The sequence below is a fragment of the Lepisosteus platostomus genome, chromosome 6 (genome assembly GCF_059453375.1).
Source record: "Lepisosteus platostomus isolate fLepPlt1 chromosome 6, fLepPlt1.hap1, whole genome shotgun sequence".
Taxonomy (NCBI): domain Eukaryota; kingdom Metazoa; phylum Chordata; class Actinopteri; order Semionotiformes; family Lepisosteidae; genus Lepisosteus; species Lepisosteus platostomus.
In genome coordinates this window covers 68,143,364-68,156,300 of record NC_142616.1, presented here as the reverse complement: position 1 = coordinate 68,156,300, position 12,937 = coordinate 68,143,364, and the positions used below count along the sequence as shown (strand labels likewise).

Here is a 12,937-nt window from a genome sequence, read left to right as displayed (position 1 = left end):
AGTGGAACATCAGGCAGAGACTCTTGGCCTGTGGGGGCAGCAACCTCCTGAGGATAAATCCCACAGGGAAGTAGTGATGATGGGGTCTTTCTAAGTGCTGAACTGTGAAAATCAATCAAGTTTTAATTTCATACTAAATTAATTCTTTTTAATTAAAGCAGTGGCAGCACTGGCACTTGGCCCAAATGAGGAGAGGCATGATAATGAAACAGCTAAAGCTTAAATAATCACAGCGGCATTTCTGCCCTCTTTCACTTTATCACTCCTGCTATCTCTCCCTCTAGCCTCCTCTCTCTGCCCTCCTCTCTCTTTCTCACTCTTCTCTATGAACATCTTCAATTGGCACAGCATTTATTTTATATCATGTGTCATGTGGTTATGCAGTCACATTAAAAACAGCCCAAAATGAGCTTCAAACCAGCACTACTGCAATGTGTGTTTTTATGTATTTGTAGAATTTCATATAGAGACATGCAGAACAGTCTAACTGGACATTGATTGCCAGGAATATGATGTGTGTGCAAGAAAGAAAAGCAACTTTTCTTTCTGTGATTTGGGTTTAAAGACCTCTTCCCCCTTCCTCCTGAGCAGATTTATGTACTTTGTGTACTCTGCCCCCAAGTCATGCTTACATGTTGGGACACGAGAAAGAAAGATTATCTTCAACATTAACCCTCAAGGAACATTTAAATAAGGCAGCTGCTAACCCACCTGCCCTGTTCCTAAACCTGTGAGGTAGCCACCTGTCTTCTTCAATTCTTCTCCACGTGTTTAGACAAATAAGCTTCCTTTCTGCACAATATAAGCGATTCTGTTGTGAAAGCTATCTTCAGTTAAAATAATTTAGCAATGCTGTGTTGACTATAGTCTTGAAGTCAGATTTATTTTTGCTTACAAAAACTTTTGTATTATCTCACTAACCTACAAAAAAACTCTCCCACCTACCCCCCCCTTCCTCCCCAAAAACAAAACCCAGGTGGCATCATTGATCGCAATGTGCACCTGTGCAGACTGAGACCAAATGAGTTGGATCAATGACCTGACACAGTTAAAACAATAGACAGAAAAAAAAACATACAGGTCACAGTTGTTGCAAACATAAGAATAATAAAAAATCCCTTGACAGATTGTGACTGATTAATAATCCAGGGTTTTGAGCTCTAACACTGAAACGGCTGAGAAATCATTTCCCCAAGCGCAGAAGTGAAAGGGAACAAGGAGGAAAAAGGAGGAATGAAGGGAGAAAGAAAAAGAAGGAAAACTGCAGACTCAGAGAGGAGCAGAAAGGGGAACAGGAAGGGAGTGTGAGACAGAAAGGCAAAACCAGACGATAAAGAAGCGAGGAGCATAGAAAAAGGGAGGGCCGAGGGAAGACACAGAGGAGCAGCACTGCGCAGAATGTTGGTCAGTCAGAGGCGTGAAAGGGCAGGTGTTTGTTCCTGCGTGATAAGGTCACTAACAGTTCTTAGAGTTGAAAATCTATAAATGGATTATTACAGGCTATTGCACCTGTACATTTTTGTGCATTAAACAGGAATCTAATATACACTGGGCACCTGCAGTGCAGGCCTGTCTGTTGCCTGGAAGCTGTGCCCCAATTCACAGTGTGTACTGCCTTTCTGCCCCTCGGGGCTCTGGAAGCGGGGTCTCACTGGGGCTGATGCAAGAGCAAATCTAGGCCATCTAATTCACAATTACTCTGAGTGTCTGATTCATAATTACGAGACCAAGAGCGACCGAGCCAAATCTATGAAGTCATTGCATCGTTTTAGGAGAAGGAGAGAGAAGCAGGGAAGGAGGAGGCTCTGACTTGTGCTGATAATGACTTTGTGTTGATGTCTGTTATTTCAGTCCTTTGGCAAAAGCTTAGGCAATTCTGTCACGTCAATAAAGCCTTTGAATCTGGGAGAGAGGGAGAAAAAAAGATTTAACCAATTCTATAGTTTAAACTCATTATGTCCTTCTAAGTAGAGAAAGAGAGGAAGAAAGTGCAGAAAAGAGAGGGGATAAGGGGATGGAGAGCAGGAGGGAATGAAACAGAGGAGAGTCTCTATATACGCGGAAATGAGGGCTGTGTTGTGCACAACATGACAGTCCTCTCCTCTCCTTTCTGCTGAAATTGTGGAAGAGATAAGAGAGTTGGCGAGAGAGAGAAAGAGTCATATGAATTATCCTGTACTGCACCTGTGCACTGTGTTCCTGTGCTGAACATTATGAATGGAGAGAGTCTGAGGTTGATTAAGCAGCAGAGTTGTGAGTATCACTCCCCAGAGCTCTCTCTCTGATCCCGTCTAACTGCAAGGCACAGAATCATGAAGGGGAGGGTGGCAGAGGAGAGAGACAGTGAAAGGCAAAGAAAAAGGCCAGGAAAGGGAAAGAAAAAAGGGGAAAGAGTGAGAGACAGATAAAGTAAAAGAGAGAAAGAGATAAGAAAATTGGAACTCCGAGGAAGAAGGAAGGTGAGATAAATGTTTTTGTAGGTCTTTATTTGTAGACCTTTGGCAGTACAGTACTCTTGTGTGGAAACGGGAAAGAGTGTGATTGAAAACAAAGCAAGATAGAGGCGGTACACATCTTACAGCTCTGAAAGGGTCAGCTCTTCACTGAAAGCCCAGGCAGCTCCTCTCTCCTCTGTCTCCAGCCTGTACAGGGGCTCAAGCAAGCAGCAGCGGGGCTGTGATGCCAAATACAGGCTCAGTCATCTTGCAAAAAGTGTTGCATTTCACAAGAAAGTAAATAGCAACATCACTGGCACACTGGTCTTTTCTTCAGACTCCACAAAAAGATGAAAGAGGAGATTGAGATGAAGAAAATTAAGTGTCAACAAATGCTGGCATCATGTTTGGTAAGACCATAAATCTGGTCTTTGCAACTCTGGGATTTCTTTGGCTTCCAAAGTGTGCTACACTGCTGGAAGGACTCGGAGGAGAATAGAGAATGAGACTTTGCAGCCCACTGGAGCCACAGAATCACAGGATTGAATCCAGAGTCAGGATGGAACAGGGCAATTGCACATGTTTGCATGATCTCAGATCAATGATGCAATTAGATCTTGGAAGAACAGGTACAGAATGAGACATTCAACCTCCCTCCTCTGATGACCCCCCCCCCCCCCCCCCCCCCCCAGGCACTGTGGTTTGGATTATGAAACAGACAATAGTTGGCTTGAACATGTTCCCTGTGGTCCCATTTGTAATTTTACCTAATTGTGTTGTGCCACAGTCCACAGTTTAGTTTACAAGATATAATTGTTTGAATAGGCCAATTAGTTTTACAAACACCCTGTACATGTAAATCATCATGCAGCTTCATGTCTTCATCTGTGCAGAAGCTTTTTAAAGCTTTTCAAAGCTTTTCTATTCTTTAAACAATATGGACTGGATTCCTAATTCTCTGTGCCACTGTGGCATCTCAGTGGATGAAACCCGGTGTCATCTTGCCCTCACAAGGCAGAGTCTCAGAGAAAGGCAGTGTATCACTGAACAATGGGTCAAGTCGCAGTGAATCACACTGGTGATTGAACCAGTTTAGTCCACTGGCTTCAGCTGCAGACACCTGTGAAACCAGGAGAAGCACCACAGTAAATCTGCTAAACGAAAGATCCTGACTGTGTTTCACGTGGACTAACTTAATACTGTGGTGCTTAAGACTAATTCAAAATGATCACATATCTACAGCAGAGACATCTATATCTACTTCAACTGGGAAGCTACTTTCAACAGCACAAGCATAGCACTAACGAATGAGACCGGTTCGGTTGCCCTGTGGCGTTGTAGCAGGGCTGAGTGATGTCACAACCCCCAAAAATGCACTATATCTCAGAAATAAAAGTACCCCAAATGCTCTTTTCAACAGCACAAACTGGCACAAATGCAGCACAAATGAATAAGGTGGGTTTCATTGTTTGTGCTGTTTGTAGGGGGGCCAACATCACAGAGCTCAGAGACAGCTATAGAGACAGCTCTCACGCCCACAGAAGAGACACCTAAGGTTTTTATGTGAAATGGCTATATTTAAAAAAAAAACACATCACATTATACAGGCTTTCAGATTTGGAAGTGTAAAGAAATGCATGGTAAGGTAAAAGCGATAAGTTTAAGAATGAAGTAGTTCAGGTGGGTAGCTGGGTCAGCATGCATAAGCTGCAAATGAACAAGTAAGGGTTTATTCCATGCTGAAAAGAGAAGAAAGAAAACACAATGTTTCAGCTGTGGAGCCTTCTTCTGGTGTAAATTTAAGAACTATTTGATTCTGCAGCTACAGACTATTCCACATAGTTACTCCTTCAATGCAGAATCAGTTACATAAGAGAGGGAAAATTATTTTAAAACCACAACAGTAACATATTAACAATCTAATATTTAGAGGTCTTCAGCATCCAGAGTTGAATTCTGTCTCCCCTGCGGTTTCACATCTTCTCTGACATGAGTGTATTATCTTCCAATGACAGCAGAGCAAGAACCTGAGATTCACCTGAGTGCCTGTGTGTATTGGTCTGCAAACCAAATATCCTTTGGAGAAAAGAGAAATTAGTGCTATTGTATTAAAATGCCATTCAGGTTACTAAAGAAGTACTGTAGCATTTTAAGAACAGATTCTGTAGACCTGAAAAAATCATTTCAGAGATTGAGGTTCCAGTTTATTGTTTTCTTTCCAACAGAAGAGGTTACAGAAACAGTTCTACACATTGTGCTGTCTCTTTTCATAGCATGGAAGTAACAATCAAACACCTGTGTGTAGCCTGTAAGGACAAGATGGGACAGCACGAGCATTTTCTCCACTGAATTAAAATACAAGATTTAACAGACAGGAACCTCTTGTGCTAATTTCTTTATATGTCTTTGATCTTCACAGAGTTTGATGCAGTGTTAGACAGTTAATAGAGAATCAGTTATGTTTGTGCCTCAAACCAAGTCAAAGGGTGAAGAGAATAAATCGAGAGAGGAACCCACACAGAAAGGTCTTTCATTATTGCACAATCGATGATGAAAAAATATAAATTAATGCGCAGGCTAAGAATAAATGAATAGAGGAATAGAAAATTCAGATTTACAATCTTTTTACTCTTTATCTAGAAAAGTAGGTTAGTCTACCTCATTTATACCCACTTCAAATCACCTAAAAAATTCCCAAGGTTAGATATAATGCGATCCACTAGTTCACTATATTTTCAATCCATGGATTAAGTCACAGGTACGTTGCAATCAACCCATTATATGTTTCAGATCATAAACTGACCAACTCCCACTCCATTTGCAGAGTTTGAACAACAGTGTCCATTGAAGCTCAGTGAGAAGGGGGGGTTGTTGGTCTAACCATCACCATTGAGGCCTCAAGACTAAGGTCAAACCTCTTGGTATTGAAACAAACACTACTTCAGCTTTTCTATCAAAGGAAATCTTATCAGTAGCAGCACCACCACTCTCCACCAGTAAGCAAGACCTCATCACTGTCTTCACTTTAAACACACTACAGGTGTGTCTCATTAAGTTCTCAGCCACCCTTGTCAGCCTTCCAGGCCTCAGCTGTGCATCCAAGACCTACAGTTTCACCTGCCAAGATTTCCTAAAGCTCAAAATATCCCAAGACCAGCTGTCTAAACCCTTTGCACATCCATAGAAGACACAGCTATAGAGACAGCTCACACATCCACAGCAGAGACAACTATAGAAACAGCTCACAAACCTACAGCAGAAACAGCTATAGAGACAGCTCACACATCCACAGCAGAAACAGCTATAGAGACAGCTCTCATGCCCGCAGCAGAGACAGCTACAGAGACAGCTCGCACATCCACAGCAGAGACAACTATAGAAACACCTCACACACCCACAGCAGAGACAGCTATAGAGACAGCTCTCACACCTGCAGCAGAGACAGCTATAGAGTCATGGAGGCCCTGGTGTCTTCTGGCTTCTGTTCCACCCAAGTTGTCACTTAGATGGTATAATCAGTTATCTGCAGAATTGTAACACTGGTAACCAGGCTCTGAGGTAATTTATATATAACTGCACCTTTAATGAAGTGATTGTCTTGTGGAATCAATTGTAGGAAACTTTAAGTAAAATCCTATATGTGTCTAATTTAAGAATTAATTAGGTTAATGTTTAATTGACTGCTGAGGTTGGAACAAAAACAAGAAGTCACAATGTCCTGCTTCTCATTTCAGCCCAGCTTAATTACCTAATTGAAGCCTTAATTGAACTAAAGAGGTGCTTGATTGGAATATTTGCAATTGTTTTTTTTCCTACACAAAAGCTTGGAATTTTATTTTACTTATGAATGTAATACCTTAAAGACAAGATGCAATGTGTTTAAGAACTGAAAACCCCTTATTAAGTCAATATAGGGTTCAAAAGTGTAACTGAGAGCTCAGCTGAAATAAAAAACAGCAAATGTGTGGATTTGAAATTCCTGGACTAAACTCTTCTTTTTTTCCCAGTCTTGCCTGATGTCCTGTTACACTTTCCAATTTGTCAGCAGGAACAAGGACTTCAGTTTCTTCCCACCCTCCTCCTACGAACCGTCTCACCACCCAACACTCCGAGAGCCAAGGTCCGGGAGAGAGCAGCAGCCTCAGGCACCTCTCTTTTCAAGCCCTGACTAGAAATATCCTGGAGGGCATGTGGGTTAGCAAGATCCCATTTCAACTCAGGAATTAATAGATTTAATAATCTAAATCAGATCGTTATCAGGTTAATTGAACAAGTTCACAAACTTTTCCCAGCTGTTTAGATGTTGCTATTTTAAAAAGACTTAAATAATCAATCAACAGTCCAGCCTCTGTGACCAGCATTGGACTGGCCTGGTCTGGACTCCAGCATTCAATCAGCCTTCTGCAAGAGAACCTTCACTAAACGAACCGATCTGAACATTTTAGCTTTTACTTCAACGATTATTAATTTGTAACAAAGAAACAAATGACACTGGACTAACAAGAACTATGGACAGGAAACCCTGCTTTGTAAAGACAAGGGGACTGATGTTGGCTAACAGTCTCACTGCACACACACTGCGGGCTCCATTTCACAAACATTCTAAAAATAAATACACCTGACTGGTTTGACCACAGAATTACTACAGGGTTGGATACCAGCATTATGTGGGCGAATACATCAGGCACTGCACAAAATACAAGCCCAAAGCACATCAGCTATTACTGTGTTTAAGGGTGCTCTGTTTTATGCTTGACATTGTGTTGCAGATGTATTGAATCTGCACATTTGTATGTTAGTTGGGCTGTGTATTTGTTTTTCTCTTTATCCAACATAATTGAGAAATTTACACACAATTTCACAAACTTGGTTTATCTGGTGCAGAGTGGCAGGTTGGGCTCCAGCCACACTGGACCTCAGCTCCAGGCTGTTAGTAGTGCCAAGTCTTGGCAGAGCAACAGAGAGAGAAACAGATAGTGGAAGCAAGAGGGAAAAAGAGCAAAGAGAGAGAGAGATGGAGAGAAAATTACCCTTTCGTCCCCTGAAGCAGTTACAATCATCAATCCATCTATCCCTCCAAGCCTGTGCTCATCTGTCCAATCCATCTGTAATTTTTCTGGCTTGCCGTAGCACCCTAGCAAGCTGTGTGCCAAAGCTACAGAGCTGTGCTGGTGTAGCACTTCTGCATTACGACACAGCCGCGTCCCAGCACAGTGGAGAGCAAGACAAGCCCCTCTGGCTGTGTGCCTTCCTGCTGTTCCCATCCTCCTGGCACCTACATGGGCAGAGCAGCAGTGAGTATCCTGCTTTACTTCTTCGACGCAGTGCTGAACAACGCCTGCAGCATTAAATGATTATGCCACACAACACCAAGCATGAAACAGAGCAGGCACAAATACAACTGTTATCTGGTATAATTCAAAGGGCATCCTGAGATACGTGCTCAAGTAATAGGCTGATATTCATAAAACTAGCATGCAAAGAGTGGGACTACAGGGTAACCTCCACTGTATCGATAGTGTGTATAGAGAATGCTGTATGACCATACTGTACAGCAGTGGATTATGAGTAAGAATATGAATTATCTTTTTGTCCACTCATAGCTCTACTGCAGATAAAACAATCTTGTTAATGCTTATTTATCACCTTGACTTTTGTTTGGACTGTATATGGATCACTTATGATAAGAGCACAAAAATAATAATACAATGCAGGAATTAATTAAGCTGTGATTCTATAATAACAACACCTATGAAAAGAATGTGGATCAAGCAGTGCACAAATTTGTCTGCTGCAGGGAACTGGAGCTTTCTGGCAATACTGACCGCAAGTTTCAGTGTGATCAATAAGCATAAACAATTCATATTTTGTTAAAAGAAGCACATGCTTTACTGATCCCTGTCAGGCATGGATTACTCAAAAGAACCTCAGCATCATTCACATATTGAATCACCACTTTGGGAGAAATTGTTTCCCATTGCCATGTAAGTATCTTCACATGAGGTTATCGTGACATACAGGTCCTGATGAAGCACGGGGGTGACCCGGCTCATTTCAGATTGACTCGGTCCTCTTGTGCACACAAACCTCAGGACTGCTTGGCTACAGAGGGCTGTGTTGGAATTTATGAACAGCAAGTGGGTCGAAGTTCTGATCTATCCAAGCGGTCAAAGTTATCAGCAGACAGAGGGATATGTGCCGACAAGTCAGTTCAAAGAATTTTGTTTTTACTGTATGAAGCTGGACAGTGGGTGGCATTAATAGAGCAGATTAGGAAAGCTCCTTCAAGAGCCCTGTCTTTACATACTTAAAACAAGAACTGCTATAGATAAACACAGATTCATTCAGGCTTCTATCTTATCCAAAAATAATTATACTCCATGAAATTGCAAAACAATTTACACCCCTCTCTGCCGTTCAATCTTGACTATTACACCTGCCATCAATGAACCCGCCTGAGAGAGTCTCTGTGTCTGAGCTACACCTTCTGTGTGATTATTAGTAATGGCACGCCATCGATTCCTGTCAGGACTCACAGGCAGGATCAATGCCAACAGCACCACTGTCTTGGGGTGAAAGTTCATAGAAAAAATGAAAGATGGACAAAAAAGAAAAAAATGAAATTAATTTAATTTACAGGCACTTAAAGTAAAATATGACAATTCAACAGGAAATGCTAAAGAGATTTTGTCATGGCTCCCCAAGCCTGCTAAAGATGCCCAAGTAAAGAGAACACAATTAGTCACATTTGTCTCATGCCAAGTAACCCTTTAAACATCTATTTTATCTGCATATTCAAAGAATCATGCCTTCGGTTTCCAGCTGATATTCACTCTTTTTTTCTTATTTTTTCTTCTTGATCAATGGAAGTATATTTGCATCCTTCCATTTTCTAACCATTTTATCTAATTCAGGGTTTGGGGGAGCCGGAGCCTCTCGCAGAAAGGGCCAGGCACAAGACAGGACACATCGTGGATGCCATCACATCACAGGGCACACATAGACAGAAACACAGACACCTGAGAAGCTACCGAACCTACCAATATGTCTCTGTACTGTGGGAAGACACCCATCTGAACAGGGAGAGAACATATGAACACCACGCAGACAACACCCCAGGTCCGGGACTGAGCCTGAGGCCCTAGTGCTGCGAGACAGCAAAGCTAAACTGGAACTTCATATGTCCTCTTATAAATGAAAGCCTATAACCCTGGGCTAACATCAAGGGCCATCAAGATCCAGTACCTAGAGCTCACACAACACTGCAAATCCAAACACAGGGAGGTTCTTTCTCACAGTTTCTTGGGCCTACCTGTCAGGAGAGTCAACACAGGAGCCACAGCGTCTCCCACTGGTGACACTGATGAACTACATCCCTTTACTCCTCAATGCCCTACACAGGAGCCCAGCCACAGCACCTATCGCTAGTGAACTACACCAAAAATGTTTTTACCAACCATTTTACCAACTGTGGTTACATTTTCAAGCTTTCCCTTATCCAGAAAATGTTTCTCACATTCTTGCACACAGCACTCTGAAGGAGCAGTCTAGTGTTCATAAACACAGACAACACTCTGTTGACTTGACTCTGTATTAAAACAACACAAATCCTAAACAGCCCTGTTGGATCACTCTACTGCTCTGTCAGAACATAGCTACATGTGATTCCAGTCAGCTTTAGTTCATTAACAGTATAGCTGGTGAATTCATGTTTCAAACCATTTAACAAGTCATCTGACAGATGCATTATGTAGCTACTGTCATAACCACAAGATTACATGTGGTCAGACCCCCAGAACAGCCTATAGCATCACTCTGTAATGTTTTATCACAGCACAGTCTGCCACACTGAGCAACCAAGTGCTGAAGAAACTTGTAACACAAACCAAGAGGCATATTTATGCTGTTAGTCTTCATGCTCCTATGGAAGATCAACTGTGAGTAAGTGTGAAAGGGACACACAAAACCAGTCTGCATCCCAGTATACAGGCAATGTTAATGTCAGTGGTGGAGTTGAGGTTAGGATTAGAGCTAGTGTTTGGTTCAGGATACTGCAACGTGCTTACATCTAGTCAGGAGCAAATCACTGAAGCCAACAATAATATTGTTATTCCCCATTAGAGAAGTAGTGCACAGGGAAATCTCAAGCACCTGTTGTGTTCTCTGGTTACGAAACTTTGCTATGGAGACAACCCAACCACATGAGCATTAACACGCTCACCACTAAAACTGTCCACATGTTTCATTCCATTGCAAATAAAAAAAAATCAAATTAAAAAATGTAATTATTATTGTTGTTGTTGTTAGAAAATGACCGTCATATCATTTACACATGCACCGTTCTTCTTCCAAGAAATATCACAGCATCTGCAAGAGTTGCGCACAGTTCCGACAGGTCTGAGAAGTTCCGCTCAACACTGCTGCTGGCCCGTGAGCGGCGGGGCAGGAGCATGGGCGGCTCAAGTGCGTTTCAGAACACAGCTTGTGATCCACATAGCAAAGCAGATGCAACAGCGAGGGCAAAGATTACTCCTTCAGCACCGGCCCTGGCGGATCCCTCCGCCCTCCGCACACCCACGACCTGCTCTTGAGGAAGTGGGATGGCAAATCCACGCGCTCGCCTGTCGGTGCCACAGCTCGCTTATGCGTTTTTATATAATCGAGAGCCTGTCCTGGAAAAAAATGACGGGGATATACAGTAACAGCGGCAGATTGCTTTCAAGAGGTTCCTGGGGGACTGGAGAGAAACTGTGCTGCTTCCATTAGAACAAGCGCTGAGAACACCGACCCCCACCCGCGCCGCCGCGCGAAGTGCCCGCTTCTGTTCAGTGAATTCAAAATGTTGTTAAAATACTGAAATTAAAACATTCCGGATAGTGTTAGTAAGATAAACACACAGGAATATTTTGCACACACTGATTCTTTTTTTTTTTACATTTTTTTTGTGGATAAGACGTATTTTTATGGTTTATGGTCACAGTAGAAAATCTGCTGTTGCTGCCTGAACACCAATTCTTTCGACAGTTCTGACTGCAGTTTAATAATAAACTTGATTTAGTAGGCTATAAACACTCTAGTTCTGGCATCACACGAACGGACACTTCCCAAACTTCGAGTCTCACAGCCCGAGCCAGTTTCCTTCTGTCCTACACGGTAACTCCGCGGAAGGCGCCCGGGCTGCAGCACTTACCTCCGCCTGCTCCCAGCCGGAGTCCCGCTACATCCTGCCGCAGGTGTCGGGGCGCTGCAGCGCGCTTAATCCCACTGGCAGTTAGGCTTAGGTGAACACGAATTCCTTTGCTTTATTTCATTTCTGATAACGTAAAGAAAAATGGTTCTGATCATGAAGGAAAACGAGGATTGAAGAGGTTGCTGCATGTATTTGGACTCGGGTTCGGTAAGGTCCTCCTTCGAGCACAGACACATCCACGCGCCAGCCCGGATCAACTAGCACGCGAGAGCACATGGACCGCGCGGCTCAATGCGCACCCGCACGGGAGCCAGGCGCTCGTGCGCTCCGCCGCTATGATGCTGAGGGGGGGTGGAGAGAGAGTGAGCGGGGGGAGGGGGGGTCACAAATGCAAGACAAGGACGAACGAAGCACTTCAAGGGTGTACGTGTGAGGCAAGGGTTTCCTGTCGATACATCAGACCCTGATGTGATTATTTTATATCGAGATTAGCCGTCTCTCTTTCGGGGGGGACTCCCCACCGCGCAGTGTCCGGGCTGCGGTCCAGGCTGGCCTCCCTGATCGACTCTCGAAGTGTTGCAGTCACGCAAAGCCCACGCCGCATCCGTCACTCTGTCACAACAAAGACCCCGCGCTGCTGGCGCGCGCTGGCCACGGATTCCCCGCGCCTCGGCTCGAGAGGGAGACGCGAGCGCACGGGGGCGACAGTGCAGAGCCGGGAGAGCGAGAAAGGTTGGGGTTCGGAGGAGGCGATATGAAAGAAAGGGGGGACGGAGAGAAAGAGCGAGAGGTGTCGAGGAGAAGGCGATATGGACGGAGAACAGTACAGGGCGCCTGTTTCTGTCAGAATGACCTTGAAAGCGCTCCGGCGGTCACACACCCAAACACGCAGGAGTTTCTGCTGCTCCACGCCCACAACAGCAGAGCTCCCTTCAGGAATCACTTGTAGCCGCTGATACCAAATCCCTGCTTCTGTGCTATTTTACCACTTCTCCAGCAACAGGACCGTATACTGATGCACAAATTCTTGTTTTATTGTTTAATTGCAGAAATTGTTGTGATTTTATTGTCCTGAGAGCACAGTAAAGTTAGAAAAATCCTGAAGTGGACACCTTTCACAACACACAACATACACACACACAACACATAAGTTACTAACACACATCACGCACAGTCAACACAATTCACACAAACTGGTGTTCATCTGGCTGAGTCCTGGCACAGCTGAGGGAAAAGCCCTCTCCTTCACCCTTCGGTCAGTCTGCACAGACAGGTGACTGGGGCACGGTCACCACAGGAGGAGAACAGGAAT

At 43.7% G+C, this 12,937-nt stretch overlaps 1 protein-coding gene across 1 annotated transcript in view; it reads right to left on the bottom strand.

Moving 5' to 3' along the window:
- Nucleotides 1-12,700, bottom strand: part of LOC148662280 (G protein-coupled receptor 22) — a 35,363-nt gene extending 22,663 nt beyond the window's left edge. Inside the window, exon 1 of the mRNA XM_088637260.1 lies at nt 11,626-12,700. The gene's annotated coding sequence lies outside the window, so the exon portion shown is untranslated. The remainder of the gene's footprint in view (nt 1-11,625) is intronic.
- Nucleotides 12,701-12,937: the final 237 nt, after the last annotated feature.